The following is a 25,630-nucleotide window of genomic DNA, read 5'->3' on the forward strand; positions in this document are numbered from 1 at the left end:
AGCAGGACAACCAGCTACAACCCCAGCGGAAACGGACAGGTGGAGCGGAAGAATGGGACCATCTGGAAGGCCGTCCTGCTGGCCCTATGGTCCAGAAATCTCCCAGCCTCCCGCTGGCAGGAGGTCCTCCCCGACGCACTTCATTCCATTCCGGTCGCTCCTGTGCACCGCGACTAATGAAACCTCACCATGAACGTCTCTTTGCCTTCCCTAGGAATTCCACCTCCGGGGTTTCGCTCCCAATGTGGCTGGCAGTTCAATGACTCGTTCTCCTCCGCAAGTACGTGTGGCTCCACAAGGCAGACCCGTTGGTTGAGAGGGTACAGCTACTCCACGCAAACCTGCAGTACGCCTATGTAACGTACCCCGATGGCCGCCAAGACACAGTCTCCCTCAGGGACCTGGCACCAGCTGGGTACACACACACCCCCTACCCCGGCGCCACCCTCCCTCCCCCCAGCACACCCCACCGCAGCCCCCACTCCAGGACAATCCGTCCTCCCTTTACTCCCACCCGGGGATGAAGAGGAATTCAACACGCTCCCGACACGAGATGAGAGTAGAGAGTAATCGAGGCTTTATTACACAGAAATATGTGGCCTCCTACAGCAGCTGGCGAAATGTCTGCTGTTCGGAGAGCACACACATTTATACTCCACCTACTGGGCGGAGCCAGCAGGTAGGGATCTACCCCCGTACCTGTAGTACAGGGGCCTTACCATAATACCAATATATACAATATAATACAACAGTGGTGACAAACACATTGTGTCCACAAAGAAGTCCACATGAGAGGCTTAATGAACTTGTTATTTATTGGATAAGAAACTATTTATCCGTTGTACACTGGCCCCAGTTGGGCCTATTCTGCTTGGCTCCCACTCGGGCCGAGCTTTGTGTCCATAGGTCCACTGATGGGGCCCCCGCCCTTCAGCCAGGAGCTCGTACTCAACGAGACTCATGGGGAGACTAACAGGTTCGACCCCATAGGTCTCATGCAGGTTATAACACAGCCTTCTCCTGAACTATCTGCTTCTCCACAGGAGAAAGGGAACCGGCACAGTGTGCCAGGTCGCAGGAGGGCTGTCACATATACTTAATTTGCTGCTTGTGAGGGGAGTCCCAACAAAAAGGCTCTTGGATTTGCTGCTCTAGCTGGATCCCTAAAGGTATGGAGAATGAAATGAAAATCATTTATTGTCACAAGTAGGCTTCAAATGAAGTTACTGTGAAAAGCCCCTAGTCGCCACATTCTGGCGCCTGTTCAGGGAGGGTAGTACACGAATTTAACTATTTAGCCCACTGTGCTAAATCAGCCCCTAATTGTATACATGTGACAATCAAGGTGCCCTAGTATCAATAAGCAGTATTGATCGACCAAAAGGTATTCTGCTTTAATTTTTTAAATTTAGAGTACCCAATTCACTTTTTCTCCAATTAAGGGGCAATTTAGCATGGCCAGACTACCTACCCTGCATATCTCTGGGTTGTGGGAGCGAAACCCACACAAACATGGGGAGAATGTGCAAACTCCACACGGACAGTGACCAGGATCGAACCTGGGACGTCAGTGCTGTGAGACTGCAGTGCTACCACTGCGCCACTGTGCTGCCCTGATATTCTGCTTTATTAATGTGCAGCTGGTCTGTAACTACTGAAAGACTTCATGCATGTGTTTAAGGTACCCAATGTGCATCAGTCAAGTCTCCCATTAACATTAGCAGCTTTGGCCCCATATTTTGTACTGTCCCACTAAGTTTTTCCTAAAAATGGCTAATGCTAGGTTGTCAAGTTCTCTCTAGCCGGGCGAACAGACCCAGCGTGCAGCCATTAGATTCCATCCATTACGTTAATGGCTCAAATACAGCTGAATATTAACTTCTGTTTAAACTATGGCTTTTGCGTTTAAACTGTGGCTCCATCAGTGTGGTGAATGTATTTCACCTAATGCATGAGCTGTCTGTATTGTCTGTATAATGATGTGACCCATGACCTGGAAGTGATGATACGGGCTACTTCCAGGTACTGTACTGGAACCCCGGTGGGCTCCGCCTCTGGCTCCGCCCTCACCGGGGCCATATATAGTCCGGCCACCTGTGGGTGGCACTCATTTGTACAGCCGGCTCTGGCAGGCGAGTTCATGGATATTAAAGCCTAATGTTCACTCGTTCTCACGGTCTCACAGTGAATTGACGGTATAACAATGGGTTTCCCCGGTTTTCTGAAACTCGCCATTGAAAAGTGTGTGAGAAAACATGGTGGTAAACTGCAGGTGCTGAAGACATAGCAAAGAAATATATCAATAAGAACTGAAACCTCACAGCTACTTTTTTGGCTGATTGTGTGAAAGCTTTATTCACTGTACTGTTGAAAGGTCACTTTCACAATTTTGGAGAGTTGTTTTTCTTATCTCGACTTTGGAGCTCTGATCTGTAAGAGCAGCATGAGTGCTGCTTACGCTGTTTTACTTGGCCTCTCTCACCATGGATGAAGACACTATCTCAAAGGCCTGTGAGATTATTCTAGCTGTGCTTGACACAGACCTCCACAATCACGCTCCAAGTGTGTGCAATACATTTCACATGCTTTGCTGCTCCTCCAGAGGCGGAATCAGGGGAAACATGCTCTGTTGGTTGGAGTCAAGCCCAACACAAAGAACGATGGGTTTTGTTGTTGGACACAAATCATGTCAACCCAAAATACCACTGCAGGAGTTCCTCAGGGTAGTATCTTAGACACTTCAGTTGCTCCATCAATGATCTTCCTTCCATCAGAAGTGGGGATGTTCACTGATGATACCACAATGTGCAGTAGCATTTGTGAGTGCTCAGATACTGAAGCAATTCATGCCCATGTGCAGAAAGACCTGAACGACTTTCAGGTTTGGGCTGATAAGTGGGAAGTAACATTCGCACCACACAAGTGTCGGGCAATGACCATCACCAACAAGAGAGAATCTAAACATTTCCACTTGACATTCAATGGCATTACCATCGTTGAATCCCCCATTATCAAGATTCTAGGGGTTACCATTGACCAGACACTGAACTGGAACAGCCATTTCTGTACAAAGGCTATGAGAACAGGTCAGACATGAGAAATTCTGCCCAGAATTTTATATGTTTCCACCCTCTGCACTCCCCACCCTTTACAATGTGTTCTGAGGCGGGGGAGTGTAAAATAGCATAATCAGGATTCCTTCCAGGATCCCACCCTCCCCAAACTGGAAATGATTTTATAGCGGGGCCAATAGGGCCTCAGATGGGAAGCCCATACATGCCCCAATTTTTAGGTTGGCGAGTGCCTGATGATTGAGGGCGTGAAACAGATAATGTTTTCACCCTCGATTACAGAAGAGAAGGAGGGGTGCGCATTCATCGGCAGACCCCTTCAGACTGGAAAAGCCTTCCCTTCACAGATCGTAGAATAGAATCATAGAATCCATACAGTGCAGAAGGAGGCCATTTGGCCCATCGGGTCTGCACCGAACCTTGGAAAGAGCACCTCCACCTAGGCCCAATCTCCTGCCCTATTTTTGCAACCCCACCCTCGGGGGAAAATTCATCACCACCAATCCACCTAACCTGCACATCTTTGGACTATGGGAGGAAACCAGAGCACCTGGAGGAAACCCACGCAGACACAGGCAGAATGTACAAACCCCATACAGACAGTCACCTGAGATTGGAATCGAGCCTGGGTCCCTGCGCCACCGTGCCGCCAAAGACCCCTGATGGCCCAGCACCCCCCTCTCACCGGCCACTCCCAACAGCAAGATCACCCCCCCCCACCTTGTGATCCCCCAAGGAAACCCCTAACCTCTGCTACCCAGGACCCCTGGCATATACCAGCACTGCAGTTCCCAGGACATAGACTCAGGCATGGCATTGCAGTACCTATTCTAGCCACTGCAGCACTGTGCCTGGATTCAACAGCTCTCTGACTCAAGTCGTCCTTCCAAGTTCAGGCAGGAGTCCCACGTTATGCCAATCAGATTCTACCAACATGCTGCCAATCAGATTCCACCAACTCTCCAGATAAGAAGTGCCGATCACTCACCATCCTTAAAGTTCAGGCCTCTGAGGTAAGTATCATCACCAATCACCTTTAGCCTTTAGCCCCCAAAGCCTAATCTCCAACCCCAAAGGCACAAAGTCATGAAAGTGATGGAATATTCTCCACTCACGTACATGAGTGCAGCTCCAACAACACTAAAGAGACTTGACACCATCCAGAAAAAAGCAATCCATCTGATTGGCATCCCTACACTGAGTTAAAGATTCAATCCCCCCACAATCGACATACAGTGGCACTGCAGGAATTCGCCAAAACTCCTTTGACAGCACCTTCCAAACCAGTAATCTCAACCACCGAGAGGGCCAAGGGCTGAAGATACATTGGAACATCACCACCTGCAAGTTCTCCTGCAAGCCACACACCATCCTGATTTGGCTGTACCTTCCCTGTTCCGCAATCAAAATCCTGCAACCCTCTTCCAAAGAGTATTATGGGTGTACCAGATGGACTGTAGCAGTTCCAGAAGGCATCCCACCACCACCTTCTCAAGGTCAACAAGGGATGGGGAACAAGTGCTGGCTTCGCCACTGAGGCCCACATGAAACAATAAAAAAGAAATATCCCATTTGCTGATGTCTCCCGTAATTTGGAATCGTTGTTTTTATTCGTTCATGGGATTTGGCAATGCCAGCATTTATTGCACATCCTCAATTGTTCAGTTGAGCAGAGCTCGGAGCATCCTCCAACCTCCGATGTGACTTTCCATTTTTGCACTTTCTTTCTTCTGATTCGTGAAAATTCAGCTCTCTTACTTACAGATCCCACCAAAGTACAAGTACCTTGGGGGCAGCACGGTAGCATGGTGGTTAGCATAAATGCTTCACAGCTCCAGGGTCCCAGGTTCAATTCCCGGCTGGGTCACTGTCTGTGCGGAGTCTGCACGTCCTCCCCGTGTGTGCGTGGGTTTCCTCCGGGTGCTCCGGTTTCCTCCCACAGTCCAAAGATGTGCGGGTTAGGTGGATTGGCCATGCTAAATTGCCCGTAGTGTCCTAAAAAGTAAGGTTAAGGGGGGGGTTATTGGATAGATTCTGGGTTTGAGTAGGGTGATCATGGCTCGGCACAACATCGAGGGCCGAAGGGCCTGTTCTGTGCTGTACTGTTCTATGTTCTATGTACCTGAGCTGAAGTAAACAACCTCCTTTGGGGAGCCATCATCATCCCCAAAGACCAAGAATGCAGACACTCCACACATGCCTGATGTCTCTTCCTCTGCAGCTTTTGGAGATGGTTGAAGGGTCACCTCCAGAGACTTCTATGTCTCTGCCTTTCCTTGGTGTTCTGGTTTCCATTCTCTTGCATGGTGGGGAGAAAGAGACCTATGGTATTTGTTGAAAAAATGGATGGGGAGATTTTGTGGAGGGTCACGATGAGGGAAAGGTTGAGATTGAATAACGACAAGGCCGAATGTAAGTGGTGGATGGACAGATGAGGATGCAAGGAAGTGTGTAGACGCCGAGTTTTCTCTTCCAGAAAGCCAGCCGGTAAATGATAGAACAGGAACCAATTTTAACACTCTTCTATATTTGCAGAATTGCACATTCCAAGCATGCTCCTCCTAACCCATCAAACAAAGGTTCAACCTGTGTCCCCATTGAATCCATAATCATAGCACCATGCTCCGATTGCTGACCTCATGGGCAATTTCCAGCCACGCTTTTCGGTTTTATCGGGAACAGTATCACCCTGTGGGTCCTTATTGCTCCCAGCGTCACATGCAGGGAGACATCATTAAAATACAGAAGCATGGCCTTTGAGTGTGTGCACACCATTTCATCGATTTGTTTTGTTTTACTCCCAACTCCAGAATCTATCAAATGTTGGATTTGCAGTGCCCTTTCAAAGACTGGAGTTGAAATCCTAACTCATTTGAATCACCACCACGCCTGTACAAGCCAATTGATCGGGACAATGGAAATGATATGGTAATGCACTAATTGAGATTAAAAAGCCATTGGCAGGCACTTACTTCCATGTTACCCGACTTGCTACTGAACTCCAGCAACCCCGATCCCCCTCCCCTCCCCTCCCACCCCCGCACCATTCCTTTGCTCCCACTGCTTTGAAAACTTAACATGCAGCCAATGAGTCTTAAGCAAAATGCTGGGCACTCTCAGTCCCGTCCGCAGTGGAAATGAGTCCCTGGCTCAAAGCTCCTCACAACTGAGTAGTACTAAGTGTGAATTAGGGTCTTCCAGAGTGAGCACGTGCATGCGCAGTGCGGGTAATAGAAACGTCAGGCTTGTACTCTGTGGGTGTTCCTCTGAAGTTGGGTTTCAGGGATACTGTTGGTCTGAGTCATGTCTACCCTATGCTATGTCAGATTTGAGAATGTTTAATACCAAACATAATGCCAGAAGGAGGGAATGTATCATTTCCAAAGGCTGAGATTCTTCAGCTTCATGAGGACAAAACTAGCATGCAAAAAGTGTGACAGAAAATCAAAAGAAAATAAACTGCCATTCACTGTAATTATTGTACCTGCATATTCTCCGAGAACTGATTTTTCATGCAGGTAGAAAAGAAAGTAAAATTAATTACACCACATGCTTTGTTGGGTTTATCCTTATTTTAACAATATTATGGTATCTGATCCAGTATTTCACAGTTCTTTACAAATGTAATTGAATCCATTACTCATGGGTTTTAATTGAAAACATGCACTGTGTGTGTTTTTGTTGCAATGGTTTCAATTATAATATTTACTTTATATTTGAAATTCCCAGCTTACCACTCCATCCTCACTCCCCCTTTCTCAGCCAACCACAGTTAACTAATACATCAATATAAACAACCACTTAAGAGGTTCTACAGTCTCTTTATCTTTTCCTTGCAGAATTAACCCATCCAGAACAGAGAATTGATGTGCGAAAAGAATATTATATTACCAGGTCACTGTGAAAGTTTCTCAATGTTTACGCTTCATCTTTCCTTACACACGTACACTTAAAGTGAATAATCAAAATGTCTCTCTAATGCACATTACTGTTGACTGATGGGTTTGACGTGCCAGTCTTGTTACATTGGTAAGAATGTGCATGATAGCCAGGCATTTTCAGTGTTTGTAGGCAAAGTATGTAGCATGATAGTAGTGTAGTGTTGCAAAAGAATAGGACTGTTAACTCGCACTGCTCTTACAGGGTAGGGATGATTAACTACCCTGTGGATGTTGTGAGTTATAATAAGGGCCATCGAAGATTACCTAGATTGCAAAAAAGTGTTTGCTGTAGATACCGTTCTAGGTTCACTGGGGTCAGCCAATCCCACAAGTGGTCTGGACATCTTTGTCTTGAGGGAGTTCATTCACGCTGTACTGCATGTACCTACATAATGGCAGAAATTGAGGATTTGGCAGTGGAACCAGCTTGTGACAAGAACAGGGTATCAATATTTTTGCCTATGTGCTGTTCAATCTTCCTGAAGGCAGACCAAGTTGATAGTGAATGGGGCAAAGCTGTTTTTGAATCATTGGCTTACTTTATTTCACAGTCAGTGGACTATATAGATTTAATAGTTATGAGCAGTTTCATTTACTTCAATTCCCACCATTTAGTAAAGTGAGAATAATGCACTAGTCATGTGAATCCAAATAATTATTGCTTGATTTAGACAAACAAAGTAATGTGCATCTTGCCCATCTGAACCTGGGGCATACTGGCTCCGTTACAAAAGTCAGGATGCTTTTATGGTGCCAGGCTTTATTTCTTACTGCTCATTATATGGAAGTGCAACAGTTATTCTCCAATAGGTGATCGAGTTGGAGCAAATCAGAAACATTGGAGTCTACTTTGAACAAGAAGAGTCCTTTTGGTCACTTGGGGTATGATCTAACCAAATAGCGACAAGAGTCCTGTGATGAGCACGTTTAGCCGGGTGCATCGAGAAACATTGAGAAACACCATTTTAAAATGGCATCCCAATCTCTCGATCCCCAACATGACCCCAAACCCACCTAAAGGCCCAATGCACCTATAAGGGGATCCTCGTGCCCCCTCCACACCCAACTTCACATACGCAGGGTGCCCCCAGGCCCATGGCTCTGCCAGCCTTGCAACATCACCTGGACATCTTGGCAGTGCTCTGCTGGCACCCACTTGGCACTGCCAGGGTACCCAGCTGGTAGTGCCAAGGTGGCACCAGCAATGCCAGGGTGGTCAGGCGAGTGTATATTAGAGTGTGACTAGCTGTCTCGCTTTATTATGCAGGTTTGCCGGATAGTGATCCTGCCGCCCTGCTCTAACGAAAACAACTACAGCCGAACCAGTCTCTCTTCATAGCTGAAATGCTCCAGCCCAGGTAACATCCCAGTGAATCTCCTCTGCACCTTCTCTAGTACAATCACTTCTTTCCTATAATGTGGCTACCAGAACTGTGGTGTTCCAGCTGTAGCCTTACGGGCATTTTATACAGCTGCATCATAGCCTCCATGCTCCTAAATTCTATGTCTCAGCTAATGAAGGCAAGCATCCCATTTGCCTTCTTAACCACCTTACCTACCTGTCCTGCTGCTTTCGAGGATCTTTGGAATGCAACCCAAGGTCCGGGTTCTCTGTACTCTGAACTCCCTAGCGTGCTACTGTTCATTGTGTATTCCCTTCCTTTGTTAGTCCTCCCAAAAGGCATCATCTCACACTTTTCAGTGTTAAATTCCATTTGCCACTGTTTTGTCCATTTGACCAGCTCGTCTATATCATCCTTTATTCTAAGACTTTCCTCCTCGCCATTGATCACACCACCAGTGTTGTGTCATCTGTGAACTCACTGATCATACTTTGTACTTTCACATCTAGATAATAAATGTACACTGTAAACACTAAGCACTGAACCATGGAGTACACCATTGGACACAGGTTTCCAGTCACAAAAAACCACTTAGCCAATTTTGGATAAAATGTGTCAGATTGTCCTGGATCCCATGTACTCTTACCTTCTTGGTCAGTCTCCCATGAGGGACCCTGTCAAAAGCCTTACATGTGGTCCATGTAGATTACGTCAACTACACTGCCCTCATCTGTACACTTAGTCATCTCCTTGAAAATCTCCCCCTGACAATGTCATGCTGACTCCCCTTGAGGAATCCTTGCCTTGCCAAGTGGAGATTAATTCTGTCCCTCCGACGGTTTTCCAATAATTTCCCTACCACTGATAGTATAAGGGTCATTTAGACCTGAGACGTTAATTCTGTTCCTCTTCACAGATGCTGCTAGACCTGCTGAGTTTATCCAGCATTTTCTGTTTGCATTTCTGATGTTAGACTCATTGGCCTGTAGTTACCTGGGTTATCCCATATTTCTCTTCTTGAATAAGGTACCACATTAGCTGTCCACCCCCTCTCTGGCACCTCTCTTATAGCAGCGAGGAATGGAAAATCAGAGTCAGAGCTTCTGCAGCCTCAATCAGCAGCACGGGATACATCTTGTCTGAGCCTGGGGACTTAGCCACTTTGAATCCAGCTAAAACCACAAATACCTCCTCTGCCCCAATGCTGTTTGTTCAATTATATAACAATCCCTCTCCCTGATTTCTATACTTACTTTGTCCTTCTCCATAGTGAGGACACATGCAAAATACTCATTTCAAATCACACTTGGTGAGCAGGGAGGTATATGGGGGCAGCACGGTAGCAGGGGGCAGCACGGTAGCATGGTGGTTAGCATAAATGCTTCACAGCTCCAGGGTCCCAGGTTCGGTTCCCGGCTGGGTCACTGTCTGTGCGGAGTCTGCACGTCCTCCCCGTGTGTGCGTGGGTTTCCTCCGGGTGCTCCGGTTTCCTCCCACAGTCCAAAGATGTGCGGGTTAGGTGGATTGGCCATGCTAAATTGCCCGTAGTGTCCTAAAAAAAGTAAGGTTAAGGGGGGGGTTGTTGGGTTACGGGTATAGGGTTGATACGTGGGTTTGAGTAGGGTTATCATTGCTCGGCACAACATCGAGGGCCGAAGGGCCTGTTCTGTGCTGTACTGTTCTATGTTCTATGTTCTATAAGTACCTCAGGCTCGCGGACAAGCTGCCTGTCGGCTCTGTGGGTTCCTTCCATGGTTCTCCAGAGGAACCCTTTCCCTAGCAGCAAATGTGAATGTCTTCGCCACAGATATCGTACCATCCACCACCACCTCAAGGGAAAGTAAGCATGAGCAATGGGTTCTCACCTTGCTAACAAAAGTGCTCACTTTATACCACATTTACAATCTTTATTTAAATAAAAACGGCGACCTTTTTAAATACCCCGGGCGGGATTCTCCGTAGCCCGACGCCGAAATTGGGATTGGCAATCGGGTGGAGAATGGCTTCTGACGCCAGATCCAGGCCAGGCGTCAGCTTGACGCCTGTTCGCGATGCTCTGCCCCCTTCAAATCAGTGTCATCGGGAAGCGCAGTCGCAAGGCCGTTGGCGCGTCTGCAGCAGGCCCACCAGTGATGCTTCGCCACCAATGGACCCACGTGGCCCGCAGCAGCGGGAACCTGGCATGCCGACTGCAGGCCGTGTCCAGCACCACCACACTTGTCCGGGATCCATGCCACTGGCTGGGGGGCTGTGGGGTCAGGGTGGGTGGGTTACGGTTCCAGCACAGCCGGCACCATGTTTTCTGGCACGACCGGTGCAGGCCGTCAGCCCTGCGCTTGCGCAGCCCGGGACACGATGATGCTCGGGCCTATTTCCGCACGATCCGATGGTGGTTCACGTGGCGCTGGTGCTAGCCCCTCACCGGTTGACGCCGATTTTCCCGTAGTGATCCACCCGCGGATTCTCCATTGGCGCCGGGACTTAGCCGCTGGAACGGAAAGGTCCCCCCCCCCACCTACCCCCCCCCCCCCCCCCCCCCCCCCCACCTACCCCCCCCCCCCCCCCCCCCCCCCCGCCCCATAACTGAAAGGAGGAATAATTTATTACTAAGGTTTCCGGTGATGCATTTTGAAGAGATCGGTATTTTTCCTTCCAAACCCTTAAGTAATTTGTGTCTAACTATATCATTGAAAGTTGACAACTTAAGTTTTTTCTGAGCCATATAAAAAGAGGTAGCTTCATTTGGTCTGATCATTTGGTCTGGGAACAGCTGTCATAAAATAAAGGTCCACATTATTACACTCAACTCTGCACACTGTTTAGATCTCACTAAGCTGGTATCCCAGAATTGCGAAAGGAACAGCAGATATTTGTCAAACTAACATTGGGTGGTCTTCAGAAGGTGGATGGGGGCAGTGGGCTTGGGGAGAAGGATTTCTTCCTCATGGAGCCCTTCAATAAAATGACATTATCATCTGGGGTGAACATTCTCTGTCTGCCTGAGAACACTCATGTTTTCATTTTCCCAAAGTGATTTTTTTTATTGTGACATTTATATGAAGGGAACTGAAATTACCCATCTGGCTCTCCAGCGCAGGAACTAATACTGGCTTTTCATACTGGAGTGAGTGAATCATGTAGCTGATGTCATTTCCACTGAGGTCCACAGAGACGTTTTTACTTTCACTGCGATGGGATCCAAAAGACTCTTAATTATCTGCTATCAGGTTCCAGAAACCAGGAAAGTAGGTTGTGGGGAACAAAAAAGGGTACGGCAAAACACAAAATTCCCACCAAAATATGACCCAAAGAATGACTTTCTTTGTTTTATTTTATTCTTCCACAGCATGCTAGGCCATCATTTGTTGCCCATCCCTAATTGCCCTTGAGAAGGTGGTGGTGAGCCATCTAATTTTTTGAACCACTGCAGTCCATCTGGTGTAGGCATATTCACGAAAACCCGGATAATGCTGCAGGTTCGATCACATAGTGACAGGACTTGTGGCCCAGTGGTAGCATCAGGCCACCTAGACTAGAAGCTCCGGGTTCGAGTTCAACACCAGGATATATTGACCACAAGAGGAGCGTTCATAACACGGTTCAAAGGGCTGATACTCTTGAATCTTTCCACCTATTCCCCAAAGGGGGAAAACATATGTGCGAAGTCACGCTGAAAAACAAAATCATGGAGCCTAATACATCCAGATCATACACCTTAAAATCAGCTTCTGGGATGGGGCATGGCAATAAAATATAATTCAAATGGTATTAAAGGACCTGTTCATTTTAACAAGAATATTTAATGGGAATTTTCACTTCAGTACAGTGGTTAGCACTGTTGCTTTCCAGCATCAAGGACCCGGGTTCGATTCCCGGCTTGGGTCACTGAATGTGCAGAGACTGCACGTTCTCCCCGTGTCTGCGTGGGTTTCCTCCGGGTGCTCCGGTTTCCTCCCACAAGTCCCGAAAGACGAGCTTGTTAGGTGATTTGGACATTCTGAATTCTCCCTCAATGCACCCGAACAGGCGCTGGAGGGTAGCGACTCGGGGATTTGCACAGTAACTTCATTGCACTGTTAATTTAATCCTGCTTGTGACTCTAACAAAGATTATTATTAATAATCATTGTGAACTAATTTATGGGACATTATAAGAAGCATGCTGTAAGTTTAACTTTTCAATTCACTTCTTCCAGTGTATTAACATTACCTTCACCCCCTTATTTTCTGTTTAAAACCATGCTAGCTGATTTTGCAACTCCACCTACTCCCCCACCTCACCCCTTCCAGCATCACACATTTACCTCAGCATTAATTTTTAAAACATCACTTCCAAATCAGAATGGCTCTGGAAAGCAACAATGCTAACCACTGTGCTGAAATGTAAATTACAAACCCTGGCTCTGACAAAAGGTCATTGATCGCAAGTGTTTTCCTCAACCCAGAGATGCAGCGTGACATGTAATATGTTCCCAGCACTTTACTGCTCTGCACATTCAGCTGAGTTAATAAAAGCTAACAAAAACCTTGTTATATGTTTTTTTGACCCGCAGTGCATGGGGTACAATTATAGGCAGATGTGCAATTCTACCATTTTTTTTAAATCATGACAATTGCCGTCCTTGTCTGGTCTGGCCTACATGTGGCTCCAGACCCACAGCTATGTGGTCGACTCTTAAATGCGCTCATGGATGGTCAATAAATGCTGGTCCAGCCAGCGACCCCCACATCCCATGGACGAATAAAAAAAACACTGGTAGCAGGGAAAACCTGAAAAATCTGGGAGTGAACTTTGCCACAGAAAAATACAGCACAGAACAGGCCCTTCGGCCCATGATGTTGTGCCGAACTTTTGTCCTAGATTAAGAACAAATTAATCTACACCCCATCATTCTACCGTCATCCATGTACCTATCCAATAGCCGCTTGAAGGTGCCTAATGCCATGGTTTTATAATTCAGCCGCAGCATTAGTATACCACTCCTGACCACCTGATTGGCAAAGAATTAAAAGAACCCTGGTAATGGGTCCACTTTTCAAGGGTCAGCATATAGGCTGGAGAGTTAGTGCTGGGAATAAGGGCCAGCACAGATGTGTTAATCCAAGGATCGGAGGAAGTGGTCAACACCCACAAGCAAAGAGCATGGCTGGAAGGTGTGGACGGGATGAGCAGCAGGAGTAGACCATGTGATCCTTGATAAGTGGTGAAAGAGATTTAATGAGCTCATAAGGGCAGGAAGAATCAGTGGAATGGAAACCCCGCACTCTAACATTCCCAGCCTTCTCCTGCTAGCTGCTTCTCAGAACACACCTTGCAGCTTCAACCATTCTTCTTTCTCCAGGCACCCCAAATCCCCATCTGTACAACCACTGCTGAAACTCACCCTCATAGAATCATAGAATCCCTACAGTGCAGAAGGAGGCCATTTGGCCCATCAAGTCTGCTCTGACCCTCTGAAAGAACATTCTAATCAGGCTCCTTCCCTATCCCTGCAACACCGTAACCACACCTAACCTACACCTCCCTGAACACTTTAAGGGCAATTTAGCATGGCCAATCCACTTAACCTGCGCATCTTTGGACTGTGGGCGGAAACTGGAGCACCCGGAGGAAACCCACGCCGACTTGGGAGAAGGTGCAAACTCCACACAGGCAGTAAACCAAGGCCGGAATGAACCCAGGTCCCTGGTGCTGTGAGGCATCAGTGCTAACCACTGTGCCACCCCATATTGGAGGTGTGGGGTGGAGAACAATGGGGTGAAGGTTGTTGAGCCTCATGGCTGCACAGCTTCAGGCCAGCTGAATCGTGACATTTGAGACAGTCTGGGCATCTTTACTTGCTGATTGCATGGACCCTTGTTAGATGTGGCATATCCTTTTCCTGTTGTTCCCTTTCTCAAAGATGCAGCACAGTCATCACCATCATGCCCCCTACCTCTCCAGTCCTTTCTGATGTGCCTTATTATGCAAAGTGCAGCACATCACTATAATTCTGGACACCTTTTCTGATAAATACTGAAATGCAAGTGAATCACATCTTTGGCAACCCAGTGGCTTGCTTAATGACCACTCTTGAGTTCAGGTGACTTATATTCCTGGGCATCAGTGGTAAGGGTCCTCATAGGTGTCACGGCCACATCCTTAGAGATTGGCCCATGTAGTCAAAGAATCATCTGCTGAGTTTGCTTGGAGTTTGGAGATATGTGGGTGACTTGATTGATGGAGAATTAAGGTATTAAGGCGACATCCTGGGTACCTTGCACAAACATGCAGAAATACCTTCCAGGACCTACATACCAGCTGTATATTAGTGGAGCAGAATCTCTTTTGATTGATTGATAGTCCTTGTTGCTCTGGGGTACCATCGATTACAACACAGATACACTCCCAGAACATGTGGGAATACAGCCATTACAGCAAATCCGAGGGCCCCCCTTGTTCCCAATGGTCCTCTTAAGTAACAAAGTGGGCCTAATTGTTAGCCTTGCCAAACATGGCACAGGCCACTTGGAAGATACACCTGTGTGCAGCAGCTTGTGAAATCATGTAGATGTTGCCAACCGATCCCGGGAAGGATCTAGAACTAAAGAAATTCTGGGATGTGGCAATCTTGACCGGTGCTAGTAATGTGTGTCCAACTACCCCCACTGGAAAGGAGACCTGGGCCTGGATTTTTCACTCCCCCCTCCTCCCATTCTGTTTTGAGGCATGAGGGAGCATAAAATCACATGGACAGGATTCGCTCAGTGACCCTGCTTGCTGTGAACAAGAATCAATTTTATGGTGGAGCGGGCAGGGCCTCAGATGAGAAGTTCACCAGTTAAGGTCCTTATGTGGTCAGTGGGCACGTAAGGGCCTTATGAGACCAAAGGAGACCAAAATATCCACTGACATGAGCCAGGATGATATTGGGGTAGGGCTGTGGTGAGTTTTGCCCTCAGCTCACGCCACTCTTTCTCATGAGCGGGCAGCCACTGGAATTCCGTCGACTTTCTGACGAGATGGCGGAGGGCTGTGGTGTGGGACGCCATGTTGGGAATGAACTTCCCGAGGAAGTTGACCATCCCTAGAAAGCGGAGGACCGCCTTCTTGTCCTCTGGGGTCTTCATGGCGTTGATTGCCAAAACGTTGTCAGCATCTGGCTGCACGCCTTGCTGCGAGATGTGGTCGCCAAGGAATTTGATTTCTGATTGACCGAACGAACACTTGGCCCTGTTGAGTTGGAGGCCATGCTCGTAGATTCTATGGAATACCTGCTTGAGGCGATCGACGTGTTCTTGAGGAGTTGTGGACCTGATTATGAAATCATCAACATACACGCGCACCCCCTCGATACCCTCTATCATCTGTTCCATTATGCAGTGAAGTACCTCTGAGGCAGAGGTAATGCCAAAATGCATCCAGTTGTAGCAGTAGTGACCAAACGGGGTATTGAATGAATGCGTCCAGCTGTATTTGCCAGAACCCCTGGTGGTCCTGATATGTGAGTACCGATTGTTAGCATGTTAGTGGAGAACGCACGTCTCGATAGCGATGATGAGGGTGAGCTGCTTGACTTTCAGGAGCTGCTGGAGAAGGGAATCGGAGTGGTTCCCCGAAAACGATCTGATCCCGTATAATGGAATCGGTTGTCGAGTCATAGTGACATGATTGCACGAGGATGCGGAGATCAGTCAAAAAGGATTGGAAAGTTTCATCCTTACCCTGAAGCCTCTGCTGGAAAACGTACCGTTCAAAGCTCTCATTCACCTCGATGTCGCAGTGGCTGTCGAACTTCAGCAGGACTGTTTTAAATTTCGTCTTGTCTTCGCCTTCAGCGAATGTAAGGGAGTTGTAGATGTGGATGGCGTGATCCCCGGCTGTGGAGAGGAATAGTGCGATCTTCCAGGCATCGGATGCAGCCTCCACGTCGGTGGCTTTCAGATAGAGTTGGAACTTTTGTTTGAAGATCTTCCAATTTGCACCGAGGTTGCCGGAGATGCGGAGCTGCGGAGGAGGGCGGACGTTTTCCATGTCACCGGATGGCTGCTTGCTGGTCAATGCTGATTCACTCGAGGTAGGTCCGTCAATTTTCAGCATCACTACCTGGAACCATGATGGGTTGGGCAGGTTGGGTCAATGTGGACTGATGTAGTGTAGCGAGAGACAGACTTCCAACACTTGATGAAATGCAACACGATTTTATTTAACATCTAACTATTTTACATGTTCAACTGTGGGTTGACACTATGCTGACTTGACTGGAGACCTGATGCTAGCCTGACCAGACTTACTAGCTACCACATGGTGTTTGCACTAGCTAGCTCACGGGTTGTGACTGTCTCAGAGGCTGGATCCTGAGAGAGCGGGAAAACTGGTGCCCTCTGGCCTTATAGTGGTTGTGTCCTGTCTGGTGAGTGGCTGCTCTGTTCTGTGTGCTTATTGGTCATCCTGTGTGTCAATCACTGCCTGTCTGCACTCCATTGTATACATAGATGTATCTTATGACATATATGGCGAGTGTTTCCCGTTTTGGAGGGCGACGGGAAGCCATGCAATCTCTTCCATCCCTGGTATGGTTAATTAAGCAGCCGGTAGGTCGGGTGTGATGGCACACATCCCACTATCATACCTGGGTGGCATTTTGAAAAGGTACTCGACATCTCTGCCCCACCATTGGAAAATAAAGTTGGACCTTCTGCAGAAAGAAGTTGGATCTCCAGGAACACTGTGAGAATTGAAAATGGACCTCCTTGATGACACTGAAGTTGGAAGATTCACCTGATAGATGATACCCCTACACACCGCTGTGGTTTTCCAGTGTTCAGGGTCACTGGCAGTCTCCATCTCAAACTCCCGATGTAACCCTAGGCCTTCTTCAGTTAAGTCTCAACAAAGGATTTGGGGGAAAGGGGGAACAGGTTTCTGAGTTCGATGTTCAACCAGGATCATATTGAATGGTGCAACAGGCTTGAAGGCCAAATAGCCTACCCCTGCTCCTATTTTCAATGTTTCTATGCTCTATGTAACTTCCGCATGCCACACTGGTCCCGATGAATTATGGACTGGCTTGTTTTCCTGCTGGAATCATGAAGAAGCGGGTGCTGGGGCAGGATTCCGGTTGGACCTTCAACTGCATCCCATTAACAGCATGCAAATTGGTTTACAACCGGTCTCCAGTGGGATTCCTGATCCGTCATGATGGGCATCAGCGGAAGATCCCGCTGTAAATTCACATGAAACAATTTTTGGCACCTAGAGAGCTGTCAGCAGATCTGATTGGCTGGCAGCTCTGCAAGGCAGGTCTTCCATCCAAGTAAGAATGCAAGTCCCGCCTCCTGCCAATCAAGGTTCATTAGGACGTAAAATGGCAGCAGGTCTGTCAGAGTCAGTGGGGATGTGTTCACCCTCAAACTTCAGCCCTTTGTTCCATGATATTGCAAGTGTCATCAGTGACAAACCATGAATGACTGAGCCTACTAAACCAGACCAACCATTGGTCTGCCACATCCAGAATGCTGTCCTGTGCATCCTGTGCTGGGAGTATGGCGTCCTGCGAGCTGAGACTGTATTCAACTCCTCTATTCTCTGGAGTAGCAGGTGAAGACAGCACTGTTCCTGCTGCTGTTCCTGCCGCTGTGGAGTTTGTATTGTCGGTGGTATTGCTGCAGCTGTCCTCTTGCTCCACACCAGAGGTCCAAAGTAGAGATGCATAAACTGTTCCCGTGCTGCTGTGAAAGCTAGCATCTAGGAATGAAAGATCAAAGTCAAAAAGTCAAAGTTTGCAGAAATTACATCCAAAATATCAAAATCAGCAATTAACCAGTGAAAGCACAGTCTCCTGTGAACAAAATCCTGTGAACAAGAGCTTTTCTCTTAGCTGAAGGAGCAGCTACCCTGGATTAGCATTTCAAATCTTTCCAATTTCAAAGCTCCGTCAGCCACTGTTTTGCTCTGACCTGTTCACTCTGATGCGTAGCAAACAGCCCAAGAAACTTTTCCCTGACTGTTAAAAACAGAGTATAGGGTTAAATCTTTACTCAGTTGCCTTGTTAAGTACTTGGCTTGCTATCCTGTCCATTCAGTGGGGGTTTCCTGCATACATAGGGACATAAGAGCATAGGAAATAGTAGCTGGAATAGGGTATTTAGCTCTCCTAGCCTGCTCCACCTTTCAACACAATCGTGGCTATCTCCTACCTCAGATTTACCTTCCACACTATCCCCCTCTTCCTGGATAGCTTTAGTACTGAAACATCTATCGATCTCTGCTTTGAATATACTCAAGGGCTGAGCATCCATCATTCTCTCGGGCAGGGAATTCCAAGGATTCACAATCCTTGGAGTGAAGAAATCTGACTAGGTTTCAAAAGAAGCTTTGGTTAAATGTGGATGTTGGCAGGCCCCTTCCTGACACACCAGCGTTTTTCACTTCTTCAAAACCCCCATAAATAGCAAGGCCCATCACTCCTGCCCTCGCAGGTCAAAACCCTCCTCATGGAAAATGCAGCGGACCAAAAACAAGAGCAATAGGCAGAATTATATTCATTGTTATGGGACTCTACCTACAACATATTTTTCCTTTGGTCTTCAAATGAAATTAAAACCCAACCGCCTGCAGTTTTGACTCAATACCACTTGTTTCCGTTTTTCGTCCCGTACCTAATAGTGCACTAAGGCAGACTTTTGTCAGTTTCCATTAGTTATTCCTGTGACAGGTTGCTAGTCTGTCACCAGAGGCTCATAGCCTGAGGGGCCACCATTCTGCATCAAGCATGGCTGACCAAGAGCCTGCCTTAGACTTCTGCCATTCTGGTAAAATTCAGCCCTTTGTTTCACAGTCAATATAATATGGGAAATCTATCTGTGCTTCCCATCAGCACAGAATATGATGATAACCGATGGCGATTGAAGAAGGAATCTATCAGGATACTGTATATGAAGCCAATAGAAAGAAGTATAATTAATATTCGGCTTTTTTGGTTCTATCCATTTGTGTTAATTTTTTTTTTAAATTGTTTGAATAGTAAATTATGTTACCATAGATAAGTTGACCTGCTGCATATTTGTTTGGCTCAGAAATTACGCTTTTGCATATGCATGGCATATAAGTCAACTCCCCATTTAAGCCTCAACATGCAAAACTTGCATCAGTAGTTAGCCTCAATTTTTCACCTCTCAAATGGATGTTTTGCCTGCAGATATCTTATAGCTCGAGTGCAAGGGATCAAGCAAGCAATAGGGCTGTGTTGCAAAGATGTGCAGTGGTTTAAGACAAAACCCACACAGAGGAGACCCCACGTGGCAAAGGACAAAAATGGTGACCATACACCGCATATCGGTCAACCTCTGTTCATCAAGGGATTTTCCGAGGCTTAGAGTGTCAATTTATATGCCAGCACCCATGGCAACACAATTGGAGAAACTGAAACAAGTTATCAGGATTGATTTAACCCAGTGAATGTCTTGAAACAGTACAATTTGAGTAAGAATTACGACTTGACTTCAGCTAATCTGCACTTGGAATTATTTTCAGCATGAAGACAGAACTTATTACAACAACAAGAACAGGGGCTGATTTAGCACACTGGGCTAAATCACTGGCTTTTAGAAGCAGACCAAGGCAGGCCAGCAGCACGGTTCAATTCCCGTATCAGCCTCCCTGAACAGGTGCCGGAATGTGGCGACTAGGGGCTTTTCACAGTAACTTAATTGAAGTCTACTCGTGACAATAAGCCATTTTCATATAATTATATAGCGCATTTACTTAAATGGAATTTCCAAGGCACTTCACTGCAGCATTAGGAAACATGACAAGTATGACACCAAGACATATTAAGCGATATTAGGTTAAGCCGACCAAAATCTTGGTTAAAGAGATAGTTTTTAAGAAGCGTCTTCAAGGAGCAAAGCAAGGTTGAGAGTCAAAGAGGTGCAGGAGGGATTTCCAGAGCTTAGGGCCCAGGCAACTGAAGGCACGACCATCTATGGTGGAGCAATTAGAATTGGGAATGCACAAGAGACCAGTATTAGAACAGTGCAGATATTTCAGAGGGTTTTGGGGCCAGAGGGGATTATGGAGAAAGGGAGGGGCAGGTCAAGGAGCAATCTGAGAACAAAGATGAGAATTTAAAGTTCAAGATGCTGCTCGACCAAGAGCCAATGTTGGTCAACGAGCACAGAGGTCATAGGGGAACGGGTTTTCTGCAAGTACAGAGGTGGACAGGAACGTTTTGGATGGTCTCAAGTTTACAGAGGGTAGAATGTGGGATTACAGTTTGCAATTCACTCTGTACACTGCGGATCTTTGATGTTCTCTGTTTCGTGCGCCTTGGCCATTCTTAGTAATTTTGACAATTGCCACATCTATAATAATCTCTGGAGTACTACAATCGCTACTTTATAATCTATATGTGACTGATTGAACACTGTACATATATCGGTTGTCTTGTTTGTTTCTATACACAGCTTGTGGAGAATTCTTTGGACATTTGTTTTGAAAGGTTTGGCTTTTGAAATTAAGCTTCAATTCCTGAGGAAAATTCATCATTGATTGATGTGCGGCCGAAAACAGTGAGAACCATTTTCCAAACAGCATTAACTGTATGCGGGGAAAAAAAGTGACATACTGTGATGCTAGGCTGCACCATTTCCTCTGCACAGTTTGCTCGAATTTTATAACTTGATCCATCAATTCAGAAGCACGCACATTAGCATTCTGCATTATTCTCACCCCAGCATTTTACTGCGGACTCCACATGCAAATTAGACTTTCATTTTCCCCAACAGAAATGTAACTTGGCAGAGCAAATTGTTGGTCCTTTTTACCAAATCACCAAATTTCATTCAATACAGAATAGCTCAGTGGGCAGCACTGCTGCTTCACAGCTCCAGGGTGCCAGGTTCAATTCCCAGCTTGGGTCACTGTGGAGCCTACACGTTCTGCTTGTATCTATGTGGGTTTCCTCCGGGTGCTCCAGTTTCCTCCCACAAGTCCCGAAAGATGTGCTGTTAGGTAACTTGGACATTCTGAATTCTCCCTCTGTGTACCCAAACAAGTGCTGGAATGATTCGCGGCTTTTCACGGTAACTTCATTGTGCTGTTAATGTAGGCATACTTGTGACAATAAAGATTATTATTAAGTGGCTGTGGCAATAATATGTCCACGAATGTCTGAGAAGAATGGGAGATTTGATATAGTTTTGTGGTTGAAAAGACCAGAATTTGTGGACTTTTTAAAGAAGGAGCAGGTTGAGTGATCAGGATCTGATTCAGGAGAGGTTGAATGATGCAGTTGGTGGATCTTACGGACTGGAGGGCAATAGGAAAAAATGGTGGAACAAAGGGGTTGCTGGGAATAGGGAGGCGGAGGGCAGGGAAGGCTCAGGTAGCTGAATACGTGGTCTCATTCCACATTAATATTTTACATCAATAACTTACTTTGAGAAAACCCATCTTCAAAGATTTTTCACAGCTATATTCAATGCATTTAGGATGAGTTCAAACAGTCTGTACTCAGCCGTTGGATGTCATGTTGGGTTGTTATCTTGAAAGAAAGCACCGATTGTTGAGTTCCAATTTGGCATGACTCAAGGTTATAAATGCCAAAGTTTACTCCAACATAAATAATGCTTTTCTGAGATAATTATATTGTATGACATGCTCAACACAGTTAGGTTTGTCTGTATATTTTGTGGAGACATTTGTTTATATGGATTAATCTTTGTGATTCTTGGCCTTTTAGTAATGAAATACTGACCAGCACAAATAGATTTCAGGATAGATCTGAATTATTGAGCTGGAGGTCAGTGCTGGAGTGTCTGCCTAAGAAGTTAAATGTGCCTGGTTAGGAACATAAAAGGGCAATAGCATCATGAAAATATTTAGCAACTCTCGTCTTGATTTTTAAAAATGGTATAACAGCATAAATTGCATTGAAATGTTATTTCATATCATTATGATTAGCATTGCATGTTTCCCACTTTTACGCCTGAAACTCATTTCTCTGCATCTGCAGTATCCATTGCTCATAATTAGAGGAAACAATTCTGCAGCTGCAAAAGGGAAGTCAAGCACCAGGCTTCAGGGATCCATGGTTACAGCTGGAAGGGAAAAGGTGTTGGTGGGTGCAGCGGAGGGGGAAGTTGGAGGAGCTCTTCAATTACCTCCTGATGGGGAGGAATAGACAAGACAAGGGCTCGCATGGCCCAAGGGTTTTTAAAATTCTTTTCATGGATTGTGAGTGTCGCTGGCAAGGCCAGCATTTGTCGCCCAGCCCCAGGTGCCCTTGAATTCATTGCCTTCTGAGCCATTTCAGAGGGCAGTTAAAAGTTAACCACATTACTGTGGTTAATTAGTGAGCAACATGGTAGCACAGTGGTTAGCACAGTGGCTTCACAGCTCCAGGGTCCCAGGTTCGATTCCCAGCTTGGATGAGTGCCTGTGCGGAGTCTGCACCTTCTCCCCGTGTCTGTGTGGGTTTCCTCCAGGTGCTCCAGTTTCCTCCTACAATCCAAAGATGTGCAGGTTAGGCGGGTTGGCCATGATAAATTGCCCTTAGTGTCCAAAAACATTAGGTGGGGTTACGGGGGTAGGGTGGCGACATGGGCTGAAGTAGGGTGCTCTTTCCAAGAGCCATTGCAGACTCGTTGGGCTGAATGGCCTCCTTCTGCACTGTAAGTTCTAGGCTTCTATACTGTCGACTTGGGATCACATGTAATCCAGAGCAGGTAAGAATGGCAGATTTCCTCCTGATTATTTCTAACAGCAGATTTGTCCTCTAAAGGGACATTAATGAATGAGCTAGATTCAACAGTCATTAATAGCTACTGATGGACCATCACTGAGACTAGATTCCAATTCCTGATTTATTAATTCGTTGAATTTAAATTCTGCCGCTGCCATAGCGGGATTTGCACCTGCCCCGAGCATTAACCTGGCCCTTTGAATATTTAGCCCGTTACCACTATGTCACCATCCCCTCCATTTACTTGTGTGATCAAGAGAAGAGCCCTTGTCCTATGCTAATCAAATATCCCGTCACGGACTGCACAGACTTTAACTACGCCCTGAGGAATTTGAGCCCACTTCTGATATTTCTCCATCAACCTATTGTGTTTTTGTTATATATGTGGGTTAGTGTCATTGTGTGCAATGGCTCTTTGAGAACCGAGGCACGTGACATGCATGATGCCCTCGGCTACTTCGCAGGCTTTCGCCCTTAATCTATTACCAGCCTTTATACATTGAAGACTCACTTAATGAACCTCTGTTAATGTTTCTTCCAACCCATGTGCGTCTGCAATTATATTTCTTTTGTACTGTTAATCTAAAGATACAACAGTTTTAATCACGCCTTAATTCTGTAGCCATTTCTCCTTTTCCTATTAAACCTTCTTGGAGGAATGGAGGCATAGACTATTTTCTAAATGGGAAAATACTTCGGAAATCAGAAGCACAAAGGGACTTGGGAGTCCTTGTTCAAGATTCTTTTAAAGTTAATGTGCAGATTCAGCAGGCAGGTAGGAAGGCAAATGCAATGTTAGCATTCATGTCAAGAGGGCTAGAATCCAAGACCAGGGATGTACTCCTGAGGCTGTATAAGACTCTGGTCAGACCCCATTTTGAGTATTGTTAGCAGTTTTGGGGCCCATATCTAACGATGGATGGTTTAGCTCAGTGGGCTAGACAGCTGGCTTGTAATGCAGAACAAGGCCAGCAGTGTGGGTTCAATTCCTGTACCAGCTGAAAATTCTGAATTCTCCTTCTGTGTATCGAACAGGCGCCGGAATGTGGCAACTAGGGGCTTTTCAGAGTAACTTCATTGCAGTGTTAATGTATATCACCACCACTATCACCAAAAACATTGAGCCCATGAAAGGGCCGGCGTGGTCAATATGCACTTGTGAGAATAAAAAGATTATTATTATGTGCTGGCCTTGGAAGGGGTCCAGAAGAAGCTCACAAGAATGATCCCTGGAATGAAGAGTATAGTAATCCACGGGAGGCAGGAGTTCTGTCACCACACCAATATTTATTTACAATAACAATATTACAGGAGCAGCTACAAACAGTGCTGCTAGCAGTCCAGTCAACTTAAGACTGCTCACAAAGCCTACACAGGTGCTTATATGGGCCCCCTCAATGAGCTATCATTGAGGGAGCTCATACTCCAATTGGCCAACCAATAAAGCCAATTGGAGTTCATTACAAAGAGCTTGTCTTATGAGGTGTAGTGATCTCTGTATGTGCACGTACACCTGTTAATGCGTAATCAGTAGCACCAGATGATCACGAGAGGGCCGGACCAACAGGGGTATAAAGGCAACCACATTGTGTCTCTCTGTCTCTGTTTTGTGTGTACTGTGACCAGGACAGGAGTATCAGATTAGCTCAGATGGTTAGTGTAGTCATGCATAGTTACTGTAGTTAGATCTTGTTGACCTTATCATTAGTATCAATGTTAAAGTAAAGAACGCACGCAGTTATTGTTATAGTTACTCTATAAACCTTTTGTTACTACTAGATGAGTTTGCGTCTTCTTCATCGAGATGCAGAAGACCTCATCAGTAACCAAGGTTTGAGTAACACATATTACACTCCGTAGTATATCAAAACACACAGAGAAGTGTAATAAAAGATAATATAGGAGCATAATAAAAGATGAGGAGCGGTTGAGGACTTTGGGTCTGTACTCCTTGGAATTTAGAAGGATGAGGGGGGATCTTATTGAAACTTACAGGATACTATAAGGCCTGGATAGAGTGGAAGTGGAGAGGATGTTTCCACTGGTGGGAAAAACAAAAAACAGAGGACACAATCTCAGACTAAATGGACGATCCTTTAAAAGAGATGAGGAGGAATTTCTTCAGCCAGAGGGTGGTGAATCTGTTGAATTCTTTGCCGCAGAAGGTTGTGGAGGCCAAATCACTGAGTGTTTTTAAGGCAGAGATAGATAGGTTCTAGCTCAATAAGGGGATCAGGGGTTATGGGGAGAAGGCGGGAGAATGGGGATGAGAAAAATATCAGCCATGTTTGAATGGCAGAGCAGACTCAATGGGCCTAATTCTGCAACTATGTCTTATGGTCTTATGGTATTATGTTTCCCCATCCGCTCAATAATTGCCAAACTAAGTGATTTCAGTTCAAAAATAGTTGACAGATGCAGCATCTTTGGGACATTTGCTTAAAGTGACATTTTCCACTTTATGGTTGAATGGAAAATTACCCATACTTTTTTTAACTTCAACAAAATGTAGTTGCTGAAAATGGATAAATCATTCTTCTTTGTTTTTCA

Source organism: Scyliorhinus canicula, chromosome 4 (assembly GCF_902713615.1).
Source record: "Scyliorhinus canicula chromosome 4, sScyCan1.1, whole genome shotgun sequence".
Classification (NCBI taxonomy): Eukaryota; Metazoa; Chordata; class Chondrichthyes; order Carcharhiniformes; family Scyliorhinidae; genus Scyliorhinus; species Scyliorhinus canicula.